Source organism: Pipistrellus kuhlii, unplaced genomic scaffold (assembly GCF_014108245.1).
Source record: "Pipistrellus kuhlii isolate mPipKuh1 unplaced genomic scaffold, mPipKuh1.p scaffold_m20_p_4, whole genome shotgun sequence".
Lineage (NCBI taxonomy): Eukaryota > Metazoa > Chordata > Mammalia > Chiroptera > Vespertilionidae > Pipistrellus > Pipistrellus kuhlii.
In genome coordinates, this window is record NW_023425540.1 from 9,198,742 (window position 1) to 9,213,562 (window position 14,821).

Consider the following 14,821-nt stretch of genomic DNA (forward strand, 5'->3'; position numbering starts at 1 on the left):
TTTGAAGTCCTAGGTTTTGTTTTACAACTTCTTATTCTGTCCTGTTTAGCTCAATGCCAAGGAATGCTCTCTGCATTGCACCTGGAAAAGTGGTGAACTTGGCTCTACTCTCCCTTCACCTGAGGATGAGTTACTTGGAGTCACAGTTAAGGGTGAGATATTTGTAGCTAAGGCCTCATCTTGGGCAGACTCTGGGCTGGGATGTTTCCAGACCTCTCTTGCTCTCACTCCTGACAACAAACACTTGTAAAATGTTGTAACGATGAATTGAAATACTTACCATAAATTATTTGAGTCCTTTCCTCTAAAGTAGGGGTGTCGAACTCAATCAGAGAAGGGGCCAAAATCTAAAATCCAGCCTAAATCGCGGGCCGAATGGTTTACTGAACAGTCATAAACTGTCATTGTGATGGAAACGCAGCGGAGTGCAGTGATGACAGCGCGGTGCGGGCCACATTGCAAGGCCTGGCGGGACAGATTTGGCCCGCGGGCCTTGTGTTTGACACATGTGCTCTAAAGAATAAAAAGAGTTCAAGAACATAATCATGGCCTGGCCAGAATGGCTTAGTGGTTGAATATCAGCCTATGAACCAAGAGATCATGGTTTAATTCCTGGAGAGTGGACTAGATCCCCTGTGGGGGGCATGCAGGAGGTAGCTGATCAATGATCTCTCATCATTGATGTTTCTCTCTCTCTCTCTCTCTCTCTCTCTCTCTCTCTCTCTCTCTCTCTCTCTCTCTCTCTCTCTCTCTCTTTCTCTCTCTCTCTCTCTCTCTCCTTCTCTTTTCCTCTCTGAAATCAATAAAACTATACATAAATATATTTTTTAAAAGGAACATAATCTAAAGTTTCCTAAAGAAGTTTATTTAGATGCTGTGGAAAGGTAACCAAGAAACTGAGTAATATCAGAGGCAATATTTTGAAATAGAGGGAGGAAATCAATCCACAATAGGCTCAATAGTTCCTTTTCATCCTGTCCAAAAGACCTTAAACTGCCAAATACTGAAAATAAGATTTTTTAAATTTGAGATGGGAGGTGGTGGCTGAAGATAAGAGATTGATTGATTCTTAGCCCATTTAAACACTTTTTCTTGGCTTAAAATATCAGGGAGTGGGAATAGAGATGAATTACCTATGCATTTATTGGCAAAGTTGTCCACTAGCACTTTTTTCAGTGGTTCATTCTTGATGAATTGTGTCATGTGTTAAATTGAGTTTGAGTATTCATGGATGACTGAACTAAATTTATTTTTAAGCTTATAAGCTTTCTAATTGTGTGCATAACCTTATAGCATACTTGATGCTGTATGTTAAAAATAACCAACTTAAACACATTTAGTGGGTTTTTTCCCCCCCCCTCTAGTAGCATAAAGTCACCTCAGTATCTATAAAAACAAACTCGAATAGCTGTATATGTGATCATAAAGAAGGTAATAGCTACGTTTTTTGGCACCAATGACTCAGTTATTGCATTAGTTCCAAGTAGTGCAATGTCAATTAGAGCACTTGAAGTAATATAATCTATGTGACTGTTGCCTTTCACAGGCCAATTCTTGGATTTTGACTACATCCTCTTCTTCACCCCTCCACCCCATACTATCATTCATGAGAAATAGAAACTCTACTAACCCATAAACACCATCTTCTAAACAAAAACTTTCCCCGGTAGAACTCATCTTTTTTCCAAACTTTTCTTATAACTTATTTTAGTACCAGTCATATAACACATGCTACTAGTGTATCTTGTTTACATCACCAGCTATATACATAGTCATGTCCCTTTGTTTGTACTTTTAAAATGAAGTGCATTTTTATTAAAATAATAATAATAACTAGTATTTTTTATAGCATATTCATCAGAATTAAAGACATAAATTTTATGTTATGAAAAAACTTATTTTAGGTATCTTTGCATTTAGCAGTTGCAACAGGGCTCTGACCATATGAGGTATTAACAAATCTGTTGAATAAGTGAATTAATAAACTTGTAACCCTTAATTAATAAAATGAATCCTAAAATGATAAAAGAGGAATGCACTACTTTTAACCAACAGAAGTAAGAGGCTTTCTTTAGGATGTTGAACCAAACCACTTATTGACTCGGCCTACAAATTCAATGTAAAATGCAGTCAAACAAGTGAAAAATGGAGCTCTTATGGGCAAATGTGAAATGTATTAAATGAGCTTTTAGTAAACTAATCACTAATGAATGCTGAATAGCAAAATTGTGCCACTTTTCACCATGGGAGTTGCAAATTTTAATTGTAGAAATAATCCATGCTGTATGTTCTGTGTTACCTTTATTCATAGTTTATAAATTAAGAAAAGCATCTAACTTGGCTACTTATAAGCAAGACTATCCAAGTGATATAACCACAGCTTAGCTTTTCATTTCATTTTAGCAAGATTCTGGAGAGCATGCTGCTCCTATGTTAAAAATTTATGACAATAACACTTTTCCTTTTTTTATTTTTGGGAAAAAATAGAATCACCTTGAGAAAGGTCAGCAAAACTGTTCAACGTGTTTGACATTTATTGGCTTTACGTAATGGAAGGTCGAGATGATCACATACAAGATTGCATAAAGGAACATAGTTCAGGCTCCATTGCCAAGACACACTTTTCATTCAGAATCTTCTTTATTTTATTTTAAAATGCACCAGTACACATTTTACTGATTTATTGGTGGGTTTGTAAACATTTAAAACAACTAGAAATGTAAGAAGCTTTTGAAAAGTAAGGGAAATCATGAGGCAAGAAAGAAGATTCTACCAGTAACCTACAATATAGACAGAGTACACATACCACTTAGACAGAAGCCCAGCATTCAGTGTTGAAGGCAACCAAAAAGCCATTTCTCTAGAAGTAGTACCCAGTGACCTAAATAAAATAATAATGCCCAATTTGAAAAGTTATGTCTGATTTACTCTATGGTAGCAGCAGCTGTGGCAATAATAGTAATGGCTGTAGTAGTAGTAGCCGAAGAAGTAGTAGAGGAGCCATACTAAGTAGCAGCAACAAAAGTAGGACCTGGAGGTAAAGAAGGAAAAGGATGACCGTGTTCTAGGCACTATACTAACGGACTAAGCACTTTATGAATTAACACATTTAATGCTCAGTAAGTTTTGCTTTTAGCACTAAAAATAAAACTTTAAGGTATCGAGAAAGTTGAAGCGTAGAGCTCCCAAATTATATTATTTATCTTACCTGCCAAAATCCTGAGCCAACTGAGAAATAAGACAGATAAAGCATAAAAATAGGGTTTTTGTTTTGTTTTGTTTTTTTATTAAGAAAGGCATTATTTTTACTGTGAGCAACTGAGCTCAATAGTGACCTCTCAGTGGGTTGACCTGCCCTGCTGCAGAGTGTGTGCTGCTTCCCAGAGGAGAGAACATGAGTGAACTGAGCCCTGAGGGCCAGGATTCTCCTTCCACTAGTCGGCCAGGTTGGTGATTCCACTCACTTGGGACAGAGAGAATGTGAGAATGGAGACAGATCAGGAGTGAAACACTAGTGAGTTTCAAGAATGGGTTGTTAGTGATGACCAGGCCAGCAGAGGAGGGAAGTTGAGGGTGACTGGGTTGCCGGGAAGGGCAGTTGGGGGGAATCAGGCTTGCAGGGAGGGAAGTTAGGGGTGGCCAGGCCTGCAGGGAGGGAAGTTAGGGCAATCAGGCTGGCAGGGGAGTGGTTAGGGGGCAATCAGGCTGGCAAGCAGAAGCAGTTAGGGGCAAACAGGCCAACAGTTGGGATCCAGCAATCCTGGATTGGAGAAGGTGAAGGCTGGACTGAGGGACACATACCCCCTGCATGAAATTCGTGCACCAAGCCTCTAGTATTATTATACTTGTATATTCTTCTAAGAAGGCAGGGCTCATGTAAGATTTTCCCTTAGCCTTTGAATCTTAGTCTATTCCTCTCCATTGTAATCAGATATCTCAGGAACAAATCTCCCTATGAATCCTGGGAAAGTATTAACCAGGTAATGAGAGGAGAGGATATTTTTTAAAAATAGCAGAGAATCAGCCCTGAAGAGGTGGAGGGTGAAATGGGGAAGAGAAATGGGTAGGAAATATCTGAAACTAGCTGTTGGTAGTAGCAGGTATTTTTGTATGAAATCGTGAATAGAAACACTGGCCAGAACAAATGTGACATCACTTCTACTATCTAATGAATTGTCTTTAAAGGACAAAGTCAGTTTGGTCATTAAACTGTTCAATGGTTTGACTACTGACACACTTTAATCTGTTCCTTTCTTTTGATTTTTTAAAATTTATTGATTGGAGGAGAAAAAGAGAAACATTCATTTGCTGTTCCACTTATTGATACATTTATTGGTTGCTTTTTGTATATGCCTTGACAAGGGATAAAATCCATAATTTTGGTATATCTGGATAATGCTCTAACCAACTAAGCCACCTGGCTAAGGCTGTTCCTTTATTTTCAAGAGTCATAATTTGGTCCTTTTTTAAGACCACATTTTATTTGTGTACCTTTTTCAAGATGTAGCAAGTAATATGTCATGCAACTCAGATTTAGTTTAACTTCAACTTTGCTTCTTTAATTAACATAAAGAGAAGATGAATTCTCTTACATCGCCTATAAATACATATTTCATAAGTAGAGCATTTATAAGAGTGCTGAATATATGCAATGAAGTCTTTTCAAAATTGAAGTTAGAAGATGTTTATTCATTGACTCATCTGAAGCAATGTCTTCAATGTCTATTAATAACAAACTATTCAATGGACCAATCTTATAATAGGTCTGATTTTCTTAGAAAGATATATAAAATTATTTTTTTAGTGACTCGGGCAGATCTTCCTTTTATACCAAGTCTTTCAATTTCTTCCTTACTTATTCTAATGAAATTGGTGGTTCTATTAATGGGTCATTTCATACTCAGTAGTCAAGAAAACATATCCCAAAGGATTAATTTTAAATTCCTTTTCTTTTCTTCTTTTGAGGCAGACTATGAAGCATCTGTATTTGACTTTTCATAACACTAAAAATTTCTAAGCAAGGTAGATTAACTTGTTAAAATAGCATTTACCAGTTTTTAACTATGTGTCTGAGACAATGCTAGAAGTTGAGGATATCTTAAAAGACATAACTCAGTATTCCAGGATTACAGAGTCTAGTTGTAATATGTGATCTAAATTATATTTCAGGCAAATAACATAAGCAAAATTAGGAGACATTATATATAGATAAGGAAGGATTAGGGATTAGGAAGTCTAAATATGTAAGGATTGATATATGGATGTTGGAGTGTAGTTACTGATATAGGTAATTTGTATCATTCTTATTTTTATTAAGTGAATTTTTAAAAATCAACAAGAGAAAGATATTGGGTGGTGAACTCAAATTGTTTAATTCTAGACAATTTGTAATGCTCCTTGAACATCATTGTGGAAATTGCCCATGAGCAATTTAAAATCTGAATCCTAGGCTCAGTAAAGAATATCAGATTAGAATGATGGATTTGAGATACATGATATTTGAAGAATGATTAGTGGGGGTCACCATACCCATCTTATCTTATATTCTCTATTATCTGTAGAGAATATAAAATAAGATGATAGAATGGAAACTGGTAAAATAAGAAAGATTTTAGAAGCAGCAATGTCTGAGGAATTCTGTAGAGAGATCAGGGTAACTGTAAGGATAACTTTCAATCTATAGACTACATATAATATAAGATGTATTCCTGTTAGTGTTTATATTAAACTAGAGGCCTGGCCAAAACCCATTTGGCTCAGTGGTAGAGCATCGGTCTGTGGACTGAAAGGTCCCAGATTCGATTCCTGTCAGGGGCATGTACGCTGGTTGTAGGCACATCCCCGGTAGGTGTGCAAAAGGCAGCTGGTCGGTGTTTTTCTCTCATTGATGTTTCTAGCTCTCTATTTCTCTCCCTTCCTCTCTGTAAAAAATCAATAAAAAAATATATATTTTTAAAAATGAACATATTAAACTAGAGGCCTGGTGCATGAAATTTGTGCATTGGGGGGGGGAGAATGAAGTGGTGGGGTGATCCCTCAGCCAGGCCTGCACCCTCTCCAATCCAAGACCCCTCGGGGGATGTCTGACTGCCAGTTCAGGCCTGGGATTGGGCCTAAACCAACAGTTGGACATTCCTGTTACAATCTAGGACCCCTGGCAAACTGCTCACCTGACTGCCTGACTAATCACCCCTAACCACTCACCTGCCTGCCTGTTGACCCCTAACCACTCTGCCTGCCTGCCTGATCACCCCTAACTGCTCACCTGCCTGCCTAATTGCCCCTAACCACTCACCTGCCTGCCTGCCTGATCACCCCTAACCGCCTCTGCCTGCCTTCATGATCATTCCCAATCATTTGCCTGCCTGCCTGATGATAAGCATGGAAACTGGTAACCATCTCTGTCTCAGCCCCTGCCACCGCAGCTTTATCCGTAAGGACATCTGGAATGACGTCCAGAAGGTGGTTTGGCTCTCTGGTCTACTTACATTTTTATTATTATAGAGTAGGTAAAGTTTTATATTACTATTCAAAGACAAAAGGAGATAAGAACATCTACCTGGAAATGGATCTATTTTGTTGGGCATTGATTGTAACCCAGGCTTAGGTAATATTTCAGAAGTTAAGGTTCTCAATGTTTTCCACATCAGTGCTCATATATCCATTCTTCTGTCTTACGCAGGTTACATTTGGGAGGCTTTGATTAACTATTATTAGCCAACAGGATGACTCAAACAGCTGCCTATGAGTCAGCACTCTCTATACATTGCTAGTTTTATCTCTTACCCAGAGGTGTGAATTATTTTATTCACAAGGGCCATAATGACTCACTTTGTTTCTCTCTGGTTTCTTATCCACTTTCAACTATAAATCCATTTTGAAAGTCCCAACTGACAATTATGTCAGCTCTGAATAAATCAGGATACTGTGAATTTAGAGTGAACCAACCATTGTCTATTTATCAGAGGAGAAGGGGCTTCAGTTCCATTGTTGTAACAGATTATTTTCAGGAAAAGAAATTTCTAATTTCATACATTGAACATGTTTACTTACCTTTAATTTATTTTTTTATTGATTTCAGAGAGGAAGGGAGAGAGAGAGGAACATCAATGATGAGAATCATTGATTGGATTCATCCTGCATTTCCCACACTGGGGATCGAGCCCACAACTAGGCATGTGCCCTGAATAGGAATTGAACTATGACCTCCTGGTTTATAGGTTGATACTCATCCACTGAGCCATGCCAGCTAGGTTGTTTAATTACCTTTAAACAACAACAACAACAACAAAAACCAAGATTATCATCCAACTCTTATGAATTTAAAAATGTAATATGCTAAGTAGACCAGACAGCCAAACCACCTTCTGGACGTCATTCCAACTCTTATAAATTTTGTGATACCATTAAAAATATTTTTTTTTTCTTTCCAATGCATGTACAAAATCTTAACTGGTTAAAAACAGAGGTAAATTATTTTATGGAACTCAAAACTTTGGAGAAAGAAGTTATATGTTGAGTGTGCATGTGTGTGTGCACTCACTTGTTTATGTGAATACATCTTATTTTACCAAGTTTAATATAGTAAAGGTAGCTAACATCCTTATTACTAGGGAAAGGAAATAATATCTCAGATTACAGATTTTGGCTTGATAAATTTAAGTACACTCTAATTATAGAGTAGCTCCTTGACTAACTTGACTTTGTACTGCACTCAGCATAGTGTCAGTCCGTCAGCAAACCCAGCAGGAAGTTTGCTGGGACTGAACCAATGACCATGTGAATCATCACATTATATGAATCACGAGTTACAAAATGAGAATTGAACTCCATTTATCTAGTCCCATTTTTTTCAGTGCACCGTAAAAAAATAAATAAATAAAAGCATACTTACCCTTCCTGAAGAGTATAAATCTTACTCCCTACATTTTTGTGAATCATATTATTTTTCATGGATCATCATAGCCTGAACCAAAAAAATATTAAATGCTATTTTTCACCACTGTACCTACTACAAAATGCAAGTGAGCCTGTTAAATCACTAATATGTTCTCTACATACATTGAAATTAAGTGTCTAGATTAGTCTCTTTGATTATGTTGGCATAAATTTGATTGAATAATTTGAAAATGAAAAAATTGATTAAGCTGGGACTGGTTTGGCTCAGTGGATAGAGCATCGGCCTGCGGACTGAAAGGTCCCGGGTTGGATTCCGGGCGGGGGCATATACCTTGGTTGCAGGCACATCCCCAGTAGGGGGTGTGCAAGAGGCAGCTGATCAATGATTCTCTATCATCGATGTTTCTAACTCTCTATCCCTCTCTCTTCCTCTCTGTGAAAAATCAATAAAATATATTTTAAAAAATTGATTAAGTGCCATTATGACAAAGAAGACAGCTATTTATTGTAGTCTTACACAATACCAATTCATGTTTCATGACATAAACGCTAACAGTTATGCTGTAATAATAAAAAAAAAAGGATACTGATATAGTATTGTTGTTCTGACATTTGTTGGTTGGACAAACTGTAATGGTGGAGCCGATCAATTATCTGTTTTTGCAAGTGTCCTCGGAAGAATTAGAGCAGCTCAAAGATTGTCTGCTGGGTCTTTTTCAGATCTCAGTGCTTCCAAAAATGGCCCTTCGGGCACCAATGTTCCTGGAATTTAATACAGTCATGCATTTTTATTCTGCTAATACAAAATGTCAAAAACTTCCTCTAATGCCATTTTTGAATGCTTAATAATTTAATTATCAATATTATATAAAATATAAAATTTAATCTCAAGAGTTAGATATGTAATCAACTCCACAAGTTTGTATCAAGAATTTCCATCTCCACTTGAAAACAGGCTTTGAGACTATTTTATTACTGTTTTAAGAGGGCCCTAATGTCAACCCTTTCAGTTGCTGAGAAAATACACAAGGGTGATTATTTTAGTTACAAAATCCAATCGTAAAATATACTAGTTTGTTGAAGAAAATGGCTGGATACCTGAATTCCTGGCCTCATGCATTTTCACAAACATTTTAGTTTTTCAGTGACACAATGGATTTGACTAAGCTCCTCTAGCCTTTCAGCAAAACAAATGTTCTCAAAAGCCTATTGTTTATTGGTCCACAACAACAAGAAAAATTGTTCAGATCCTGATTTTATTCCGAGAACAGAATGCACTCTTATCCTTTCCCTGTAAACAGTATACTTTTGGTATTTTGACAACGGAAAGAAATGAATTGCATTATATTATGACCAACGTCATTCCAGAAATGTTACTCTTAGCATAATATGTACTTTCCCCCTTAGAATATAAAAAGCTCTCCATGACGTAAGCATATGCTTGGAACTAATTTAGAGTTACTGAGGCAATGGCTGAGAAATCAACAGCAGAATCCCATTTTATACAATACTTAGGTAAAAAGAATTCTGTCTATAGACATAGCCAGAAAGGTCAAGTGGTAAATTTTCTGCTATTTACCACTAATTACAATAGCTCTTAGGAGTCCTCATTTATTTTGAACCTCTCATCATATTTTTCTTTTTCTCAGGCTCTCAAGGGCATATGGAAATATAAAGTATATGTTTGAAATAGTCAAAGGAACTTGTCACATCTTCAGGGGATCTCTTATTTGAGTCAAATATTTGCATAGAAAACTAGTTCGATATTAAATCAAAATGGTAATGTTAGGTAGGAGAATTCAAATATCATATACTTTTTTTAAAGATGATGAAAGAATCTTACAAAGAAATCCTCCTACTGCTTGCTCAGACTCATTTCCACCAATTCCCTAACAGGTTCCTATGCCTCAATCATATTATCGGATGTCTCAAGACCTAAATATGCCTTTTTCTTTTCTCATAAATCCAAGTCCTTACCTTGTGAGTCATTAGCACTGCATATCATTCTCCTGAATCTTTTTCTGGCCAACTTGTAGTCCTGTAAGACTCCCAACCAGCTTCATCTCTTCTCAAACACTGCCCCTGCCCTACTAGATGGAGCCAAACTATACTCTGGGTTCCCACAGTTTCCTATGCACTTTCCTTTTAAAGCTTTTTGTGTATGTCTCTGGGTCTATTTTTTTCTTTTCTCCTATCAGTTTGTGTTGGTCATTACATTCCACAAATGAGTGAGATCGTGTGATACTTATCTTTCTCTGACTGGCTTATTTCATTTAACATAATGCTCTTTCGGTCCATCCATGCTGTTACAAATGGTAAGAGTTCTTTCTTTTTTACAGCTGCATAGTATTCCATTGTATATACCAAACCTCAGAGGAAAGGTAGGAAAGAGTGGTAGTATGAGGCGGGGAGAGACCAACCAATGAACTCATATGTGTTTGTGCATAACCCAAGGATGCAGAAAGTGGGTGGTTAAGGCTTGGGGAGGGAGGGGGGTGGAAGAGGGCAATGGGGAGAAAGAGGGACCATATATAATACTTTTTAAAAATAAAGATTTATTTTTACAAAAAAAAGCTTTTCTTATACTGTATTGTTTACTTAGTAGACCATGTGCTCAATGAGGATAAAAAATTAGTATATTTTATCTTTGTGTGTCTAGGTTTTGAAGAATTAATCTCTTCCATCTCTCTACAGTCCTTCATAAATTATTCCATCCCCAGTGAATCCTCACCATATGCTATCTGGCTGATGTCTGATTTATTGAAATCTCTCCAACATAAAATCTTGTATATATTGAATTTTGGGATATTTATAATTTATGTCACACCTGTTTTCTAAAAGTCCAAAGCAGCTTTAAAACGCACCTCAGCCGAGACCGGTTTGGCTCAATGGATAGAGCGTTGGCTTGGGGACTGAAGGGTCCCAGGTTTGATTCCGGTCAAGGGCATGTACCTTGGTTGCGGGCATATCCCCAGTAGGAGGTGTGCAAGAGGCAGCTGATCGACGACTCTCTCTCATCGATGTTTCTAGCTCTCTAGCTCTCTCCCTTCTTCTCTGTACAAAATCAATAAAAATATATTAAAAAACAAAAAAACAAAAAAATCGCATCTCAGATAAAATGCACCTCAAGAAATACATATCACAAACCCAAGACTAGGTAACCTAGTAGAATTTTGCAAATCTCATCAGTTGCTCCTCACTGGATCATCTTTGAATATGTGAATTTATAAACTGGACATTAAACTTCAATATAAATTTTTTAATTTGTCCTTTATTTTATAGTAGAGGCCCAATGCACAAAATTCGTGCATGGGATGGGGTGGAGAGGTGTCCCTCAGCCCAGCCTGCACCCTCTCCAATATGAGACCACTTGAGGGATGTCCAACTGCCCTTTTAGGCCTGATCCTAGTTGAACATCCTTCTCACAATCCAGGACTGCTGGCTCCCAACTGCTTGCCTGCCTGCCTTCCTGATTGCCCCTAACCGCTTCACTCACCCCCTAACCACTCCCCTGCCAGCCTGTTTGCCCCCATCTTCCCTCCTCTGCTAGCCTGATCACCCCTAATTGCCTTCCCTTGCAGGCCTTGTCCCTCCCAACTGCCTTCCCCTGATGACTATCTTGTGGCAGCCATTTGTGTCCACATGGGGGCAGGATCTTTGACCACATAGGGGCAGCCATCTTGTGTGTTGGCGTGATAGTCAATTTGCATATTACTATTTTATTAGATAGGATTAGACAGAAGGTGATAGTGTGTGTTAACAATGTTTTAGAATTTAATATCACAATATCACATGCAAAATGTATAAGGCCAATTGAATAACATTACATAATTCTAGAAATAATTCTTGTCGAAAGTATTCCCAGAGATGATTCTTGATTTAGTTATTTTGCCAGATGGCTGTGTTAAGCTCCATATAGATGAATATTAGTTTTCCCATGAAGGGATGAAATTAGCAAATGAGCCAGGTATGAAAAATCTATGATAGGAGAATTTAAAACTACAAAATCTTATAAACATGATTCATTTTTATTTGTTCTTACATATATGAATATGGTTTGGACACTGATTTATTATGAAGAAGTCAATATATTATGCATAATTACCAGTAATCATATATAATAAAAAGGGAATATGCTAATTGACCATCATGCCCTCACAAAGATGATGGCACTCATAGTCAATAAGGAGGGAATATGCTAATTGACTGCCATGCCCTCAAAGATGGTGGTGCCTATAGCTACAAAATGGCTGTGCCCAGTCCCCTCAGCCCCACTGGGGTGGCAGGCATTCTGCACAGTCAGGCCCACCCCCAGCCAGGTCCATTCACTCCTTGTACCTGCCTCTAGAGTCCCTCAGTCTCTTCGGCCCCCAGCTGCCCAGAACTAGCCTGTGGGACAACCAAAAGACTGAACAAGCAGGCTGTCTGGGCAAACCAGGTCAGAAGGGGGGGTAGTGAGGGACAACCGAACAACTGAATAGCAGGCTGTGTGGGGTGACCAGATGGCCAGGGGGGCTGTGAGGTGTGATCAGGCTGGCAGGTGGGGCAGGTGGGGGTGATCAGGCCAGCAGGGAGGGCTGTTGGGGGCAACCAGGCCAGCAGAGGGAGCAGATAGGAGCAACCAGGCCAGAAGGGGGGGAAATGAGGGGTGACTAGACCAGTGGGGGAGGGGAGCAGTTAGGGGTAACCAGGCTGGTGGGGGGTGGGGGGGAGAGGGGAGTTAAGAGTGATCAGGCCAGCAGAGGGGGGGGGGGGCAGTTTGGGGCAAGCAGGCAGGCAGGCAGGTGAGCAATTAGGAGCCAGTGGTCCAAGATTGTTAGAGGGATGTTCCAGATTGGAGAGGGTGCAGGCTGGGCTGAGGGGGACCCCCCACTTTTGCATGAACTTTGTACATTGGTCCTCTAATTCTATAATAATTTCATAGAGTAAAATTGAAGTTAAGGTATATTGTAACACATGAAAACTATATTAAAAGTAAGATAGTGGTGGAGTATATGATTTTTATGTATTTTTTCTTTAGCTTAAAGCAATCTCTTCAGTTACCCCATAGCAATGGAAAGCTTCTTGACCTTTTCAGATAGTAGAACATGTGTTATTATATTTATTAAATATACAATGTAAACTTTTGATTCTATCCTAGTCTTATAACAGCTAATGTGTTAACTAACAGTGCTATTTAATAATTTTGTTTGGATAATATTTCCTATATTTATAAAACAAAATTTCGCTTATTACAACCACATTAACATTTTCCCTTTTGTGGTCTATTTCAATTATTTATATTGACACCTTATACTTCTAATACTTACACTGTTGATCCTTGTATTTCTGTCTATACAACAACAAGAACAAAACTAGGATTGAATGGATACTCCCCACTCCTCCAGCTGGGTCAAAGGCCAAGGTCATTTCCCTTGCCTCCTCCACCAGTCATTCTAGATTTTCTGGGCCCCAAGCATCACTTCTGCTGGTCTAGGTTGCTTGTCAAATGGGAAAATCACTGAGGAGTCTGAGAACCTGGTCAAGAGGTAATTGCTAACATTGTCCTTTCATGGCTAAGCAGGTGTGGAAGCACCAAAAGTTGTCCTAGACTTCCCTGAATTCCAGACATACTGCCCACAACCATTCTACTTCTGAAAAGTAGGATCAGTTGCTACTGCCAGTGAAGTAATTCCCATTTAACTGGCAAAAAGACACTTATGGTGCTAGGTTAAGGGGAGCCCTCACTGTATCACCTCATAGAAGGTTTCCCCACTGGAAATCATGATCTTTAACTTGTAAAATCTTCAAGTTGAGCAAATGAATGTTTCTTCAAGTAAAGAAACATGAATTCCTCAAGAGTGCCTCTGGGAGTGAGAATGAAAGCGGTGACAGGTGCAATCAATGTCTTCCCTACACCTTCAGACACTACAGTGCCCAGCCTGACTTTCAGCTGCCAGCATCCTGGAGTCTGCCTGAATGCCAAGGAATTGACTGAAGCCTCCAGGTGCAGTCATCAACAAGTTGCTGATGGGAATTACCAATGAGTACCCCATGTCCCTCACTTCTTGATGGTTTAATTCAGCCATAGGTTTTATGTAAGCTCACAGTCCACAAGATTCTAGCCTAATATTCATCGTGAAAACCAAAATGTAAACCATTTGCTTTCTAAACTTACTTTTGTTTTCTCATTATAGCATTGGCACTCACTTTTTAAATATTTATCTTCAAGCCCAAAATCATGAAATCTCTATTTATTAGCAAGAATGATAACAATAGTTTCATCATTTCATTTTATTATTATAACAGGTCTGTGAAGCTGGTAATATAATTATTGGATTATTGATAATTGGTTAAATTTTTACATATAATTGGTTCCTTTTAGATTTTATTATTTTCCTGAAAGTATATTGAAAAGTAAATGCTTTAATAGTGGGATTTATATGAGACACATTTTAGAGATGACTAGTTGAGTTTTATCATTGCAATTAAGATTTGTTATTATAATTCTGGCAACAAGAACACAGCATTTTTATTGAATTGATTGGGGTGACATTGGTTCACAAAACCACACAGTTTTCACATGGACACTCAACCAAACATCATCTGCATACTGCATTGTGTGCCCATTGCCCAGAGCAAAGTCTCTTCCTGTCCCCATTTATAACCCCTGTGCCCACCTCCACCTGCCTCCACTCCTTTTCCCTCTGGCTGTCACCTTACTGCAGTCTGTGTCCATGTGTTATATAATTACTTTCTTCCTATAATAATAACTTCACTTTCCTGGTAAATGCTGAGGGGTATTATTAGAATTATATTTATAAAAGTTATCTTCATAATATCAGCTACATTTTTAGATTGCATTGCTGCCAAAAGGTTTTACTAACTAAATAAAAGTCTTCTATTTTTAATATGAGTAATTAGTTGATTTCTAAAAAAAACC